The sequence below is a fragment of the Muscardinus avellanarius genome (genome assembly GCF_963383645.1).
Source record: "Muscardinus avellanarius genome assembly, chromosome: 15".
Classification (NCBI taxonomy): Eukaryota; Metazoa; Chordata; class Mammalia; order Rodentia; family Gliridae; genus Muscardinus; species Muscardinus avellanarius.
Window position 1 is genome coordinate 36,394,726 of NC_137801.1, and position 13,606 is coordinate 36,408,331.

At 42.0% G+C, this 13,606-nt stretch overlaps 1 protein-coding gene and 1 pseudogene across 3 annotated transcripts in view; one reads left to right on the forward strand and one right to left on the reverse strand.

The window, feature by feature from the left end:
- Nucleotides 1–13,606, forward strand: part of MTA3 (metastasis associated 1 family member 3) — a gene marked incomplete at both ends in the record, with an annotated part of 134,667 nt that overhangs the window by 50,701 nt on the left and 70,360 nt on the right. The window lies entirely within an intron of this gene.
- Nucleotides 1,646–3,935, reverse strand: LOC308274377 (26S proteasome regulatory subunit 4-like; annotated as a pseudogene). The gene is made up of 3 exons: nt 3,496–3,935; nt 2,227–2,828; nt 1,646–1,702 (listed from the first exon to the last, which is right to left on the reverse strand). The product of its transcript is annotated as a 26S proteasome regulatory subunit 4-like (transcript).

Consider the following 13,606-nt stretch of genomic DNA (forward strand, 5'->3'; position numbering starts at 1 on the left):
GTCCCTCTGGTGTCCCCAATGCTCACTCGTTTGGGCATATTAGAGGAAACATATGTCCCTTCTCTTTCTGTGTTTGGCTGATCTCACTTAACATAATGCTTTCCAGCCCTTTCCATCTTCTTACGAATGACGTGATTTTGTTCTTCTTTATAGCTGAATAGAATTCCATTGTGTGTATTTCCCATAACTTTGCAAACCATTCATCTGTTGATGGGGGCCTAGGTTGTTTCCAAATTTTGGCTATTACAAATTGTGCTTCTATGAACATAGGTATGCATATGTTGCTGTAGTTCTGTTTTCAAACCCTTTGGAAAAATACCCAGGAGTGGTAAAGCTGGATCGTATGGTAGATCTATTCCCAGTTTTCTAAGGAATCTCCACACATTTCTCCATAGTGGCTGATTAGTTTGCACTCCCACCAACAATGTAAAAGAGTTCCTCTTTCCCCACATCCTCGCCAGCATTTGTTGTTGTTTGATTTCTTTATACTTGCCAATCTGACTGGGGTTAGATGGAATCTCAGCGTAGTTTTGATTTGCATCTCCCTGATGCTAGCCCCCACTTTTATTTGGCAGTACTGGAGATTGAACCCAGGGCATTCTACCTCTGAGCTATACCCTATCCCTATTTTTTACTCTATTTTGAAACAGGGTCTTACTAAGTTGTAGAGGACTCACTAAATAGCTGAGGCTGGCTTCATACCTATGGTCCTCCTGTCTCAGCTTCCCAAGTACTGGGATTACAGCTGTGTGCCACCATGCCCTCTTGGTAGACTATTTTAATTTAAAGGTGTAAGTCTTCTATTAGAGCTAAGAATTTTCTCTCTACTATTTTATATTACTTCTCTCATTCTAGAATTTATGTTTATTTCTTAGAGCTCCTGGATTGGTTGTATTTGTCCTCTGCCTTTTCTCATATTTTCCATTTGTATTTCTTTCTTTTTGTTGTTCTATGTTAAATGTTTTGTTTTCTTTTGTGTGTGTGTGAGTGTGGGGATGGAACCCAGGTCTCAGCCTCCCGAATGCTGGGATTACAAGCGTGTGCCACCATGTCCGGCTAAATCTTTTGTTTTCTAGCCCATGGAATGATATTTTTTCTAGCCCATGGAATGATATTTTACTTTTGCTAGTCAGTTTATTTATTTTTTATTTTTTATTTTTTTGTGGGTCTGGGGATGGAACCTGGGGCATTCGACCTCCGAGCTACAACCCCTGCCCTACTTTTTATTCTTTATTTTGAAACCGGGTCTCACTGAGTTGCAGGGGCCTCACTAAGTACCTGAGGCTGACCGCGAACCGTGATCCTTGAGTGTCAGCCTCCTGAGTGCTGGGATCACAAGCGTGCGCCGCCACGCCCGGCTGCTAGTCAGTTTAGAATTGCAAATTGCAAAGGCTCCTTTTTGTTTTCTGAATTTTTATATTTGTGAAAGAGCATGCTTTATTAGGGAACAGCAGAGAGCAGCGCAGTGACTGACAGTGAGGGCTGCTCAGTGGGCAGCCTGCACATCATACTTAAAAAGACGTACAGGATGTTTTGCTAATAAAAAACAACTGGAAGATGGATTCCTCTGGGCAGCTTCCCCTAGCTCACCCTTTCAGGGCTTGGGTACACTCCCAACCATTTTCCTGAAGGCAGCTGTGGGTCACTAGAGATAAAACCCCTCAGGAGTACCTTCTTGTTTTTTATAAAGAACATTTTCTTTCTTTTTTTTTTTTTTTTTTTAATTTGTGGTACTAGGGATTGGAACCCAGACACTTCCCACCTCTGAGCTACACCCCATCCCTATTTTATGATTTATTTGGAAACAGCCTTAGTGAGGCTGAGAGCCTCACTAAGTAGATGAGGCTGGTTTCAAACCTGTGCCATCTTCCTTTCTCAGTGTCTTAAGCACTGGGATTACAAGCATGTGCCGTCATGCCCAGCAAGAACATTCTCTTTAGATTATTATTATTGTGTGTGTGTGTGTGTGTGTGTGTGTGTGTGTGTGTGTGTGTGTGTATGTGTGTGTGTGCGCGCGCGCGCGCGCGCACGATACCGGGGATGGAACCCAGGGGCATTATACCTCCAAGCTACACCCCAAGCCCTATTTTTTTAGCCTTTTTATTTTTGAAACAGAGTCTCACTGAGTTTCCAAAGGGTCTCACTAAGTTAAGTACTAAGGCTGTTTGCGAACTGTGATCCTCCAGTCTCAGTGTTCTGAATGCTGGCATTACAAGCAATTGACACCGCACCCAGTTCTTTCTTTAGATTTTTTTTGAAATCTTCATTTTTTACTTTTATTCTGTGTTTTCTCAAGGCTATCAGACCAGCTCCTGAGCAGACGGCCTTGATGTCAGCCCTGCTGAGGTCATCCTTTGCCATGATCAAGTCCTCCAGGCTTCCTCATTGGCCAGCACCATCCTGCTTACATGAATCTGAAAGATGCGCTTCTTAGTCTTCTGATGAGGCAGGGAGGACTCAGTCTTTGGTCAGTCTTCTGGCCTGATAAGTGCTGGGTCCAAAGTTTCTCTTCAGTTTGTGGCCATGATGACTTTCATGTCTCCCCTTGAATCAAATCCATCTAACTGGTTCAACAGTTCCAACATTGTCCTCTGAATTTCTCTCTCACCTCTAAGTTTGAATCATATCTTTTGGTCCAAATTGCATGGATTTCATCAATAAGCCTGATGGATGGTGTGTGTTCTTGAGCATGCACAATCAAAACAATTCCTGTATGAGTTTTGGCCCATCACCTAGGTACTTCTGAATGAGTTCAGAGACTCAGGAAAGTGGCTGAAGTTTGATTTGCTACTGCTTTGGCTAACAAGGTTTTTCCTGTGCCAGGTGGACTATAGAAAATGACCCTTTTAGGGAATCCTCAGAAGAATGGGAACAAATCTACCATTTGATCCAGCAATACCACTTCTGGGTATCTACCCAAAAGAATGGAAACCAAACTACCAAACTAATGCATGTGTATCTATGTTCATAGCTGCACAATTCACCATAGCCAAACTATGGAACCAGCCAAGATGTCCATCAATAGATGAATGGATTACAAAACTGTGGGATATGTACACAATGGAATTTTACTCAGCCATTAAAAAAACTCATTTACATCATTTTCAGGGAAATGGATGGAACTGGAGGACATTATGCTAAGTGAGATTAGTCAGTCACAAAAAATAAGAAATCAGATGCTTTCCCTAATATGTGAGAGTTAGGGAGAAATAGGTCATAGGAGGAACTCTAGATGAAAAGGGAAATCCTATAGAGGAGCAAACAAGACAACCTAAAGGAGGAGAAAGGAGGGGGGAAGAGGAAAATCTCTAAAACACACAATGTACTTAAACATATTGAAGTCAACCACTAAGCCAAGCAAGGGAAGGAGGGATGGGGAGGGAAGGGGGTGGGAATTGGGTAGGGGTTAAATCAGTGATGGGTACATGTATGTACACACAAGTTTTTCACCCCAATATGATGTATGAATATAAATGCACCAATAAAAAAATTAAAAAGAAGATGACCCTCTTAGGGGGCTTTATACCCATCTTTTCATAATATTCAGGATGGGTGAGAGGAAGCCCCACAGCTTCCTTAATCTCCTGGGTCTGGTTGTCTAGTCCCCCAATATCTGCATAGGTCTCCTGGGGGTCCTGCACCTCCATCACTGTGGCCAGGGGATCAGCGTCGTCAGCACCCCGTCACAGGGTGCAGTTTGTGGCTGAGCAGGGCTGAGCAGCCCGATTCCAGCAGATTCTTGTCTACAAATGAAATGATACTGACATAGTGTTTGAGCCCACAGATGTAGGCATGATTGCATGATTGCTGTCAAGGTCTCTTCTAGGGCTCCTGCTGACATTGGGCTCTCCCTTTCATCATCCGCCTTTATCCTTCGACCTTTCCTCCTCTGCTGCTTTCATTTGTTCCTAATTCCTGATGAATTCTTCCTCCATAAAAAGAGAGTCTTTAATTCTAACTTTGGTACTCTTTTTTTTTTTTTAACAAAGTTCCCTTTAATTTGTTCTTTTTCCTTTTTTATACTTGTATTAGTGCTTTACAATTATATATCATCAATTCGTTTTTTTTTTTTTTTTTTTTGCGGGTCTGGGGATGGAACCCAGGGGCATTCAACCTCTGAGTTACACCTCCTGCCCTAGTTTTTATTCTTTATTTTGAAACAGGGTCTCACTGAGTTGCAGAGGGCCTCAACAAGTAGCTGAGGATGTCCGCGAACCGCAATCCTCGGGTTTCAGCCTCCCGAATGCTGGGATTACAAGTGTGCACCACCATGCCCAGCTAGAAATATGCGTTGTGATTCTGATAAGATAATCAGCATTGACAAAATATTTTCATATATTTTTATCCTTTTTTTTGTTGTTAGTAGGGATTGAACCTCTGGGCCATTCTACCTCTGAGCTACACCCCCAGCCCTATTTTTTATTCTTTATTTTGAAATAAAGTCTCACTAAGTTTCAGAGGGCCTCACAAAGTAGCTGAGACTGGTCATTAGCCTTGTGATCCTCCTGTCTCAGCCTCCCAAGTGCTGGGATTACAAGCATGAACCACCATGCCTTGCTTTTAAAAATATTTAAAATTTTTTTTTTCTTTTTCTGGTACTAGGGATGGAATCTAGTGGCATTCTAACTCCAAACTACACCCCAGTTCTATTTTTTTATTCTTTATTTTATTTTATTTTATTTTGGTGGTACTGGGGGTGGAACCCAGAGGCTTTCTACCTCCGGGCTATATTCCCAGACCCATTTTTATATTTTATTTGGAAACAGGGTCTCACTAAGTTTCTGAGAGCCTCACTAAGTAGCTGAGGCTGGCTTCGAACCTGTGCGATCCTCCTGTCTCAGCCTCCCAAGCGCGGGGATTACAAGCGTGCGCCACCACACCCAGCTTTATTCTTTATTTTGAAACAGGGTCTCACTAAATTGCCAAGGGCCTCACTAAGTAGTAGCTGAGGCTGTCTGCGAACCCCGTTCTTCCTGTTTCAGTTTCCTAAATACTGGGAGTACAAGTATGTGCTACCATGTCTGGTTCTGGCTTAATTTTTAATTTTGAAACAGATTCTTGCTAAATTGCTGAGGCTCTCACTAAGTTGTGAGGCTGGCCTCAAGCCTGTAATCCTCTCAGCCTCCCAAGTACTGGGATTATAGTAATGGGATTATAGGCAATGTGCTACCATGAATGACTTCATACATTTTCAAAGGTTATAATTTGAAATTTGAAATTTTTGTGCTCCATGTTTTATCTAGAGCAATCTTTTTTGGTGTGTTATTGATACTGGAGATTGATCCTAGGGTTGCTCTATCACTGAGCTATACCTCCCCAGCCTTTTTTTTTTTTTTTTTTTTTTTTTTTGAGACAGGATTGTGCAGGATCTTAAGTTGCTGAATTTGGCCTTGAACTTGAGATCCTTCCACCTTGGCCTCCCTGAATAAAGCAGTTAATATTTGAAGGTAGACTTTTTTTCTTAGGTGGTCATATTCTATATCAGAAACTAATGCCGGGCGTGGTGGCGCACGCTTGTAATCCCCGCGCTTGGGAGGCAGAGACAGGAGGATCGCGCAGGTTCGAAGCCAGCCACATGCGCTGGCTTAGGAGACCCTGTTTCCAAATAAAAATGTAAAAATAGGTCTGGGAGTGTAGCCCAGAGGTAGAGGGCTGTACCACAAAAAAAAAAAAGAAACTAATAGATGATGAAAATTGAAAATGTTTATTAGCAGATTTTTTTTTCTGTAAACAGAAAATGTTTCAGAAACTCTACAAAGCCATAGTTAGTAGATGGGAGTAGATTGCCAGAGTGAAAATTGATCCCCTTCCTTTTTCCTTTTTCCTTTTTTTTTTTTTTTTTTTTGCGGGTCTGGGGATGGAACCCAGGGACATTTGACCTTCGAGCTACACCCCCTACCCTGTTTTTATTCTTTATTTTGAAACAGGGTCTCACTAAGTTACGGAGGGCCTTTCTATGCAGCTGAGGCTCTCCATGAACCACGATCCTCCAGTCTCAGCACCCCTTTCTTTTAAAATTTAAACTTTACTTTTCGTGTTGGAATGAATATGGAATATATTGACGTAGTTCAGAAGTAAATATATGCCAGGCATGGTGGATCAGGCCTTTCATCCCAGTACTTGGGAGACTGAGACAGGTAGATTGCAGGTTTGAGACCTACTACAGCAATTTAGTGAGATCCATTTTAAAATAAAAATAAGAAGGTCAGGGATAAGCTGGCATAGTGGCACACACCTGTTATCCCAGTACTTGGGAAACTGAGACAGGAGGATCACAGGTTTGAAGCCAGCGTCATCAATTTAGTGAGACCTTGTTTCCAAATAAAAAAAATAATAAAAGATAGAGCTGTAGCGTGTAGCTTGGAGGTAGAATGTTCCTGGGTTCAATTGCCAGTACCTAAAAAATCAAAGAATAAATTTTTGTATAAACAATTTGATATTTTTGATTGTGTGTATGACTGCAAAATTAGATCAAGTGAAATTGCTGAAAATGTCATCATATGTGTTCTGTGTTTTATGTACCTTTCTTCATGTAAGTGATGAACTAGAATGGCTTGTGGTTTTTCAGCCTTTCTCTGGTGTGGCAGTTAATGCTAAAGAAGCTTACCTAAAATCTATTTTTACCCCCAGTACTAGGGATTGAACCCAGGGGCATTCTACCTCTGAACTACATCCCCAGCCCGATTTTTTTTTTTTTTTTTTTTTTTTTTTTTTTTTTTGCGGGTCTGGGGATGGAACCCAGGGGCATTTGACCTCTGAGCTACACCCCCTGCCCTATTTTTTATTCTTTATTTTGAAACCGGGTCTCACTGAGTTGCAGAGGGCCTCACTAAGTAGCTGAGGCTGTCCGCGAACCGTGATCTTCCAGGTCTCAGCCTCCCGAATGCTGGGATTACAAGCGTGCGCCACCACGCCCGGCTGCCCAGCCCGATTTTTTATTCTTTATTTTGAAACAGGATCCCACTGAGTTGTGGAGGGCCTCACTAAGTCCCCGAGGATGTTTCAAACCACAATCCTCCTGTCTCAGCTTCCCAAGTACTGGGATTACAAGTGTGCACCACTATGCCCGGATTTCTTTTTTATTTATATATTCTTTGTGGTACTTGGGATTTAACCCAGAGGCATTCTACTTCTGACCTATGCCCCCCCCTTTTATTTTTTTTGAAACAGGGTCTCACTAGGTTGATGAAAGTCTCACTACTTGCTGAGGCTGTGCTTGTACCTGCAATCCTCCTGTCTCCACCTCCCAAGTACTGGGATTACAGGTGTATGCTGCCATGCCCAGCTACTTGGAATCTATTTTTAAAAAGTTCGAATGAAAGTAGTTTCTCTTTTGCAATTTTTATTATCGCCAATCTTTTTGTTTTAAGTAGATTTTTTTTTTTTTTTTTGATGGTACTGGGGATGGAACCCAGGGGCCTTCTATCTCTGGGCTACACTCCCAGACCTATTTTATATTTTATTTGGAAACAGGGTCTCTTAAACCAGCCGAGGCTGGCTTCGAACCTGTACGATCCTCCTGTCTCAGCCTCCCAAGAGTAAGAAGTAGATTTTAACCATGCCCGGTTCAGTACGAAGCAGACCCTACGTTTTGTCCCCAGTGCTGGTGCTCCACCTGCCGTAGCACTGTCTGAGATTTTTCTGCTGTCAAAATGACATATTTAGCCATATGGTGGCCCACACCTGTAATCCCAGTACTTGGAAAGTTGAGACAGGAGGGCTACAGGTTCGAGGCCAGTCTCTGCAACTTAGCAAGACCTTGTTTCAAAATAAAAAATGAGCCGGGCGTGGTGGCGCACACTTGTAATCCCAGTGCTTGGGAGGCTGAGACAGGTTGGAAGCCAGCCTCAGCTACTTACTGAGGCTCTTAGCAACTTAGTGAGACCCTGTTTCTAATTAAAATATAAAATAGGTCTGAAAGTATAACCAGGAAGTACCACAAAAAATAAATTAAAAAAAGTGAAAAGAGAGAGCTGGGTGTGCTGGTGCACACTTGTAATCTCAGTACATGGAGGCTGAGACAGGAGGATCAAGATTTGCGGACAGCCTCAGCTACTTAGGCCCCCTGCAACTTAGTGAGACCCTGTTTCAAAATAAAGAATAAAAAATAGGGCTGGGGGTATAGCTCAGAGGTAGAATGCCCCTGGGTTCCATCCCCAGCACCATAAAAGAAAACAAGTGAAAGGGGTAGAGGTATAGCTTGGAGGTAGATGCCCCTGCTTAAGCGCACGCGCACACACACCTAAATAAATAAAATTAATTAAAACAAAATAGAAAATAAAGCTGGGCGTGGTGGTGCATGCTTGTAATCACAGTACTTGGGAGGCTGAGACTGGAGCACTGCAGGTTCACAGCTAGCCTCAGCTACTTGGTGAGACCTGTTTCAAAATGAAGAATAAAGATTGGACTTGGAGTGTATCTCAGAGGTAGAATGCCTCTATGTTCAATCCCTAGTACTGCAAATAATATAAATAAATAAATATAAAAATAAACACCCCGATATATTTGTCATTCTGTCCTGCAAAGATACAGGATCCTTGGCCTGCATCTTTGACTTGCTGCCTTTGGAACATTTGATTTCTTCCTTTTGGGAAAGATGGCATCAAGAGAAGGGCTTTCCTGCTCGACTCCTCTCTGGCAGTCTTTCATAGCGTCTCCAAGTCAGTGCTCTCCACGTGCCGCGAGCAGGATGCGCTTCCCCATGCACTGCTTGCTATTCCTTTTTCCCCACAAAATCCTCTGACCTATGATAGTGAGTCCAAACTTCTCGTCATGGCTTTTCCGACTCTTTCTTATGTAACCAAAGCAGATGTTCTGGTTGCCTCCTTTTGATTTCTACACGCTAATATCTGTCAGCACCGGGCGGGGGTCCTGCTGTCCTCGGTGGGTAATGGCCGGGATGCAGCTACCGATGCCGCTCGCGGTGCTTTGGCAGCCTGGCAGCACTCAGTGGCTGCCTGGTGCCGAGGCTGGGGAGCCTCATGTGAACAGCCCTCTGTCCCATGGCGTAGCATTCACACAGATCTGTACATTCTAAGTAGGATTCCCTCTCTCATCTTAAATTTAAATTTTTTATTAAAATCAAATATAAGAGCTGGGCGTGATGGTGCACACTTGTAATCCCAGCATTTGGGAGGCTGAGATTGGAGGATTGTGGTTTGCGAACAGCCTCATCTACTTAGTAAGGCCCTCTGCAACTTAGACCCTGTTTCAAAATAAAAATAATAACAAGTAGGGCAGGGGGTGTAGCTCGGAGGTCGAATTCTCCTGGTTTTCATCCCCAGACCCGCAATAAATAAATAAATAAATAAATAATGAAATAATGAAATATATGTATAAGCTTTCTAATAATAGCCAAGGCAGACATGCGTGGTTCCCCCTGTCCAAGGGTTTCCAGATCTTCTCCTCGTGGCTTCTGTGTATGCCATTCTCACTGATGCTATTGGTCTTTCACCCTTAGGAATTTCCCTTTCCCTCTCCTGTTCCCTTTTCTTTCCTGCATTTTCATGACATTTATTTCACCATTTCTTGTGTGTTATGACATGCAAACATTCTTCACATATTCTCTCTTGTATAGCCTTTCTTCTTAGGATCAACATTGCTTTACCTTTCCCTTTTGACTGATCTTTAAAATGTAAAACTTTTTATTGCTTTCTGCTTTCTTCTTCTTCTTCTTCTTCTTCTTCTTCTTCTTCTTCTTCTTCTTATTATTATTATTATTATTATTATTATTTTGCAGGTCTGGGGATGGAACCTAGAGGCATTTGACCTCCGCGCTACACCCCCTGCCCAATATTTTTTATTCTTTATTTTGAAACAGGGTCTCACTGAGTTGCGGAGGGCCTCACTAAGTAGCTGAGGCTGTCCGCGAACCGCGATCCTCCTGTCTCAGCCTCCCAAATGCTGGGATTACAAGCGTGCGCCACCACGCCCGGCTGCTTTCATATTTTTATAAGAGGGACACAAGGGATCGAGCCCAGGGACATTCTACCTCCCAGATAGACCTGCAGCCTTTTTACAAAAATGTTTTATTTTGAAACAGGGTCTCTCTGAGTTGCTGAGGGTCTCACTAAGATGCTGAAACTAACTTTGAATCGGGGATCCTCCTATCTCAGCCTCCCAAGTGCTGAGATTGCAGGCATGTGCCACCCTGCCTGCCACTACTTGTGTATTTGAATGTATATTTTACACTTGGCTAATTATTTGTTCAGGCGTAGAAATCTGGTTTGGAAATAATTTTCTTCAGAAGTCTGACTCTTTTAGTCTATCTTAAAGTGTTTCTGTCAGCAAGTCTACTCCTCTGTGGCAGTTTAGATCCTTGACCACCATTTCTTTGTCTGGTTGTTCATTAAATGTTGGATAAAATTTCTATTCACTGACTCTCTAATGCCAGAATATAATATAGTGAGATTTTTTTGTGAAGAAAACGTTCAGAACCCAGAGTTTCTGGGAAAGATTTATATAGCCAATAAGGAAAAAATGCTTTAAAAAAACAAAGAAATAATGGCTTTTGTTCAACAAGGAACGGTTAAAGTCTATGTATCTATAGGAGTTTGTTTTATTATTTTCGAAGGCAATGGGGTTGAAGCCAAGGCCTTGCAGTACTAGGCAGTCTATGCCACTGGACCACGCCTCCAGTCAGGAGTTGTTTTCAGGGTGATGTACCTGAGGACCACCTGGGACGCACTGGCTAGTCATGTGGATACCTGGGTCTATCTGTAAGATAATGGGATTCAATAAGTCTGGTGTGCACAAGGAAATACGCATTTCCACACAGGAATGGTGGACCTGAACCATTCTAGAAGCCTCAGTTATATCAGACTGAAGGAAAGACTTTAGGCAGAGTAGAAGTGCCCATGAAATTAAATTTTCTCTTTGAGCCTCGGATGGTGGTATACTCGTGTAGTCCTACTACTTGGGAGGCTGAGACAGGAGGATCTCAGGTTTGAGGACAGCCTCAGCAGTTTAGCAAGACTTTTTTTGTTGGTGTGTGTGGGACTGGGGATGGAACTGATGGGTATTCTACCTCTGAGCTACACCCCAAGCCCTATTTTTTTTTTTTTTTTGAAACAGGGTCTCACTGAGTTGCAAAGGGCCTCACTAAGTAGCTAAGGCTGTCTGTGAACCGCGACCCTCCGGTCTCAGCCTCCTGAATACTTGGATTACAAGTGTGCACAACCACGCCCAGCTTCCCAGTCCTATGTTTTATTCTTTATCTTGAAACAGTCTCAAAAGTTGTAGAGGGCCTCACAAGTTGCTGAGACTGGCTTTGAACCTGTGATCCTCCTGTCTCAGCCTCCCAAGTACTGGGGTTACAAGTGTGCACCACCACACCCAGTTCAGTGAGACCCTGTCTTAAAATAAAAAATAAAAAGGCTGGGCTGTAGGTCGACTACCCCTTCATTTGTTTGTTTGTTTGTTTGTAGTACTGGGGGTGGAACCCAGGGGCTTTCTACCTCTGGGCTAAACTCCCAGACCTATTTTATACTTTATTTGGAGACAGGGTCTCACTAAGTTGCTGAGAGCCTCACTAAGTAGCTGAGGCTGGCTTCGAACCCGTGTGATCCTCCTGTCTCAGACTCCCAAGCACGGGGATTACAAGCGTGCGCCACCACGCCCGGCTCTACCCCTTCATTTAATCCTCAGTACAGGAATAAATCAGTTTCGTCTTTTATTTATATAAACGGCAGGAGAATGCTGAGGATTGAACACAACCCTCAGCCATGTACTCCAACCATCGAGCCCATCCCGCTATCCGCAGCGGCTCACCTCGGCTCGCTGTCCACCACTCCTCTCTGGAGCCTGGTGGGCTGTTAAGTTCGTTGGTCTGGTGCCGTCCGGTGAACTAGCCGCTGCTGCCGGCAGTAAGGTACTGCTGCCGCATCCTCGGCGGTGAGGCCGGCGTATCTCCTCTCTGGCTCTGAGCTCCGTTCTGAGTTCCCCTCCTGTATAGGGCATGGTGCTGCAAGGGAAGATGGCGCCCACGCCGCGGCTCCGGCCACAGCACTGCGGTCTGCTTTCTTTCTGGTGTCTCGTTTTTCCTGCCCTCTTTTTCTCTGTCCCTGGTATTTACTTGTTTTGTTTCTCTGCTGATGGTGTTTTCTGGCTATGAAAGGCGCTGATTTTGTGGTAATAGAGATTGGTTGTTGGCGGGGCTCGTAAGCCCTGCTTTTCTCCGTCGCCATCTTCCCGGAAGTCCCCGCACTTAGTCTTTTATTTTTATTTATTTATTTATTTATTTATTTATTTATTTATTTTATAGCAAAGATAATTCAATTTATTTATTTATTATTTTTTTTCTTTTTTTTAAATTTTTAATTGGTGCACTGTATTCATACATCATAGTGGGATACATACTTTTGTAGACATACATGCACACATTGCCCAGTCAGCCCCCACCCGATCCCCACCCCATTCTCTCCCTATCCCTCCCTCCCATGCTTGGCTTAGTGATTGACATCTAGTATTATAGCAATTTATCCAAAATTAAAAATGATAATCTCACATAACAGTTTCATTTGTCTGATACCAAGCTTTTGATGACTTAAAGATAACATTTCAATATTTCTTTTTGCTTTCTTTCTTACCAGAGAATCTATTTTTTCTATTTTTTAGGTGAAACTATCATATATTTATATATTTATTGTTCAGAAAAAAAAAATCTATCCTAATATGGAATATGGACTCTAGGTACCCACAACGATCTTGAAAAAGAACAAAGCTAGAAGATGTATATTTTCTGATTTCAAACCATATAAAGCTACAATAATTGAAACAGTGTAGTACTATTCTAAAGGCAGATATATAAACCATTGGAGTTAAATAAAAGCCTAGAGCTAAATTCTTCCCTATATTGTCAAGTTATTTTTGACAAGGTTTCCACGAACATTTGGTGGTGGGAATAATAATCTTTTAACTAAATATTGTTGAAAAATAATAATTACATGGAAAAGAATAAAATTGGACCCTTACCTAATCCCATATACAAATATTAACTCAAAATAGATAAAAGACCTAAATATAAATCTTAAGACTATAAACTTTTAGGAGAAAATCTGGGTCATAAAACCTCACAACATTGAAATTGGCAGTGACTTCTTGGTTATGATTTCAATGGCACAGGCAACAGAAGAGTATACAAACTCCCTAAAAAATAAAAAACATATTGTATATCCAAAGACAATGTAAACAGAGTTAAGAGTTACTAATAGAATGGGATAAAATATTTCCAAATGCTATATCTGAAGGTATATTAATATTCCAACTAGAAATCCTAAAAATTAACAACATTAAAGGCAAACAATACCCTTTAGAGATAGGTAAAAGACTAACATAAATAATGAATCTCCACAGATAACCAATCTTAGTTGTCTGTTGGATGGAAAAATCTTGTTTCTCTAGTTCTGATGTGTGTTACCTATTTCTTCTTTGTAGTTAATCTCTTTGAGTATTTTCTCTAGTGCTGGTTTTGAAGACATAAATTCCTTCAGTTTCTGTTTGTCATGGAAGCTTCTTATTTCTCCATCTAATTTGATAGAAAGTTTTGCTGGATAGGAAATTTTTGGCTGGAAGTTGTTTTCTTTCAGAGTTTGGAATATGTTACTCC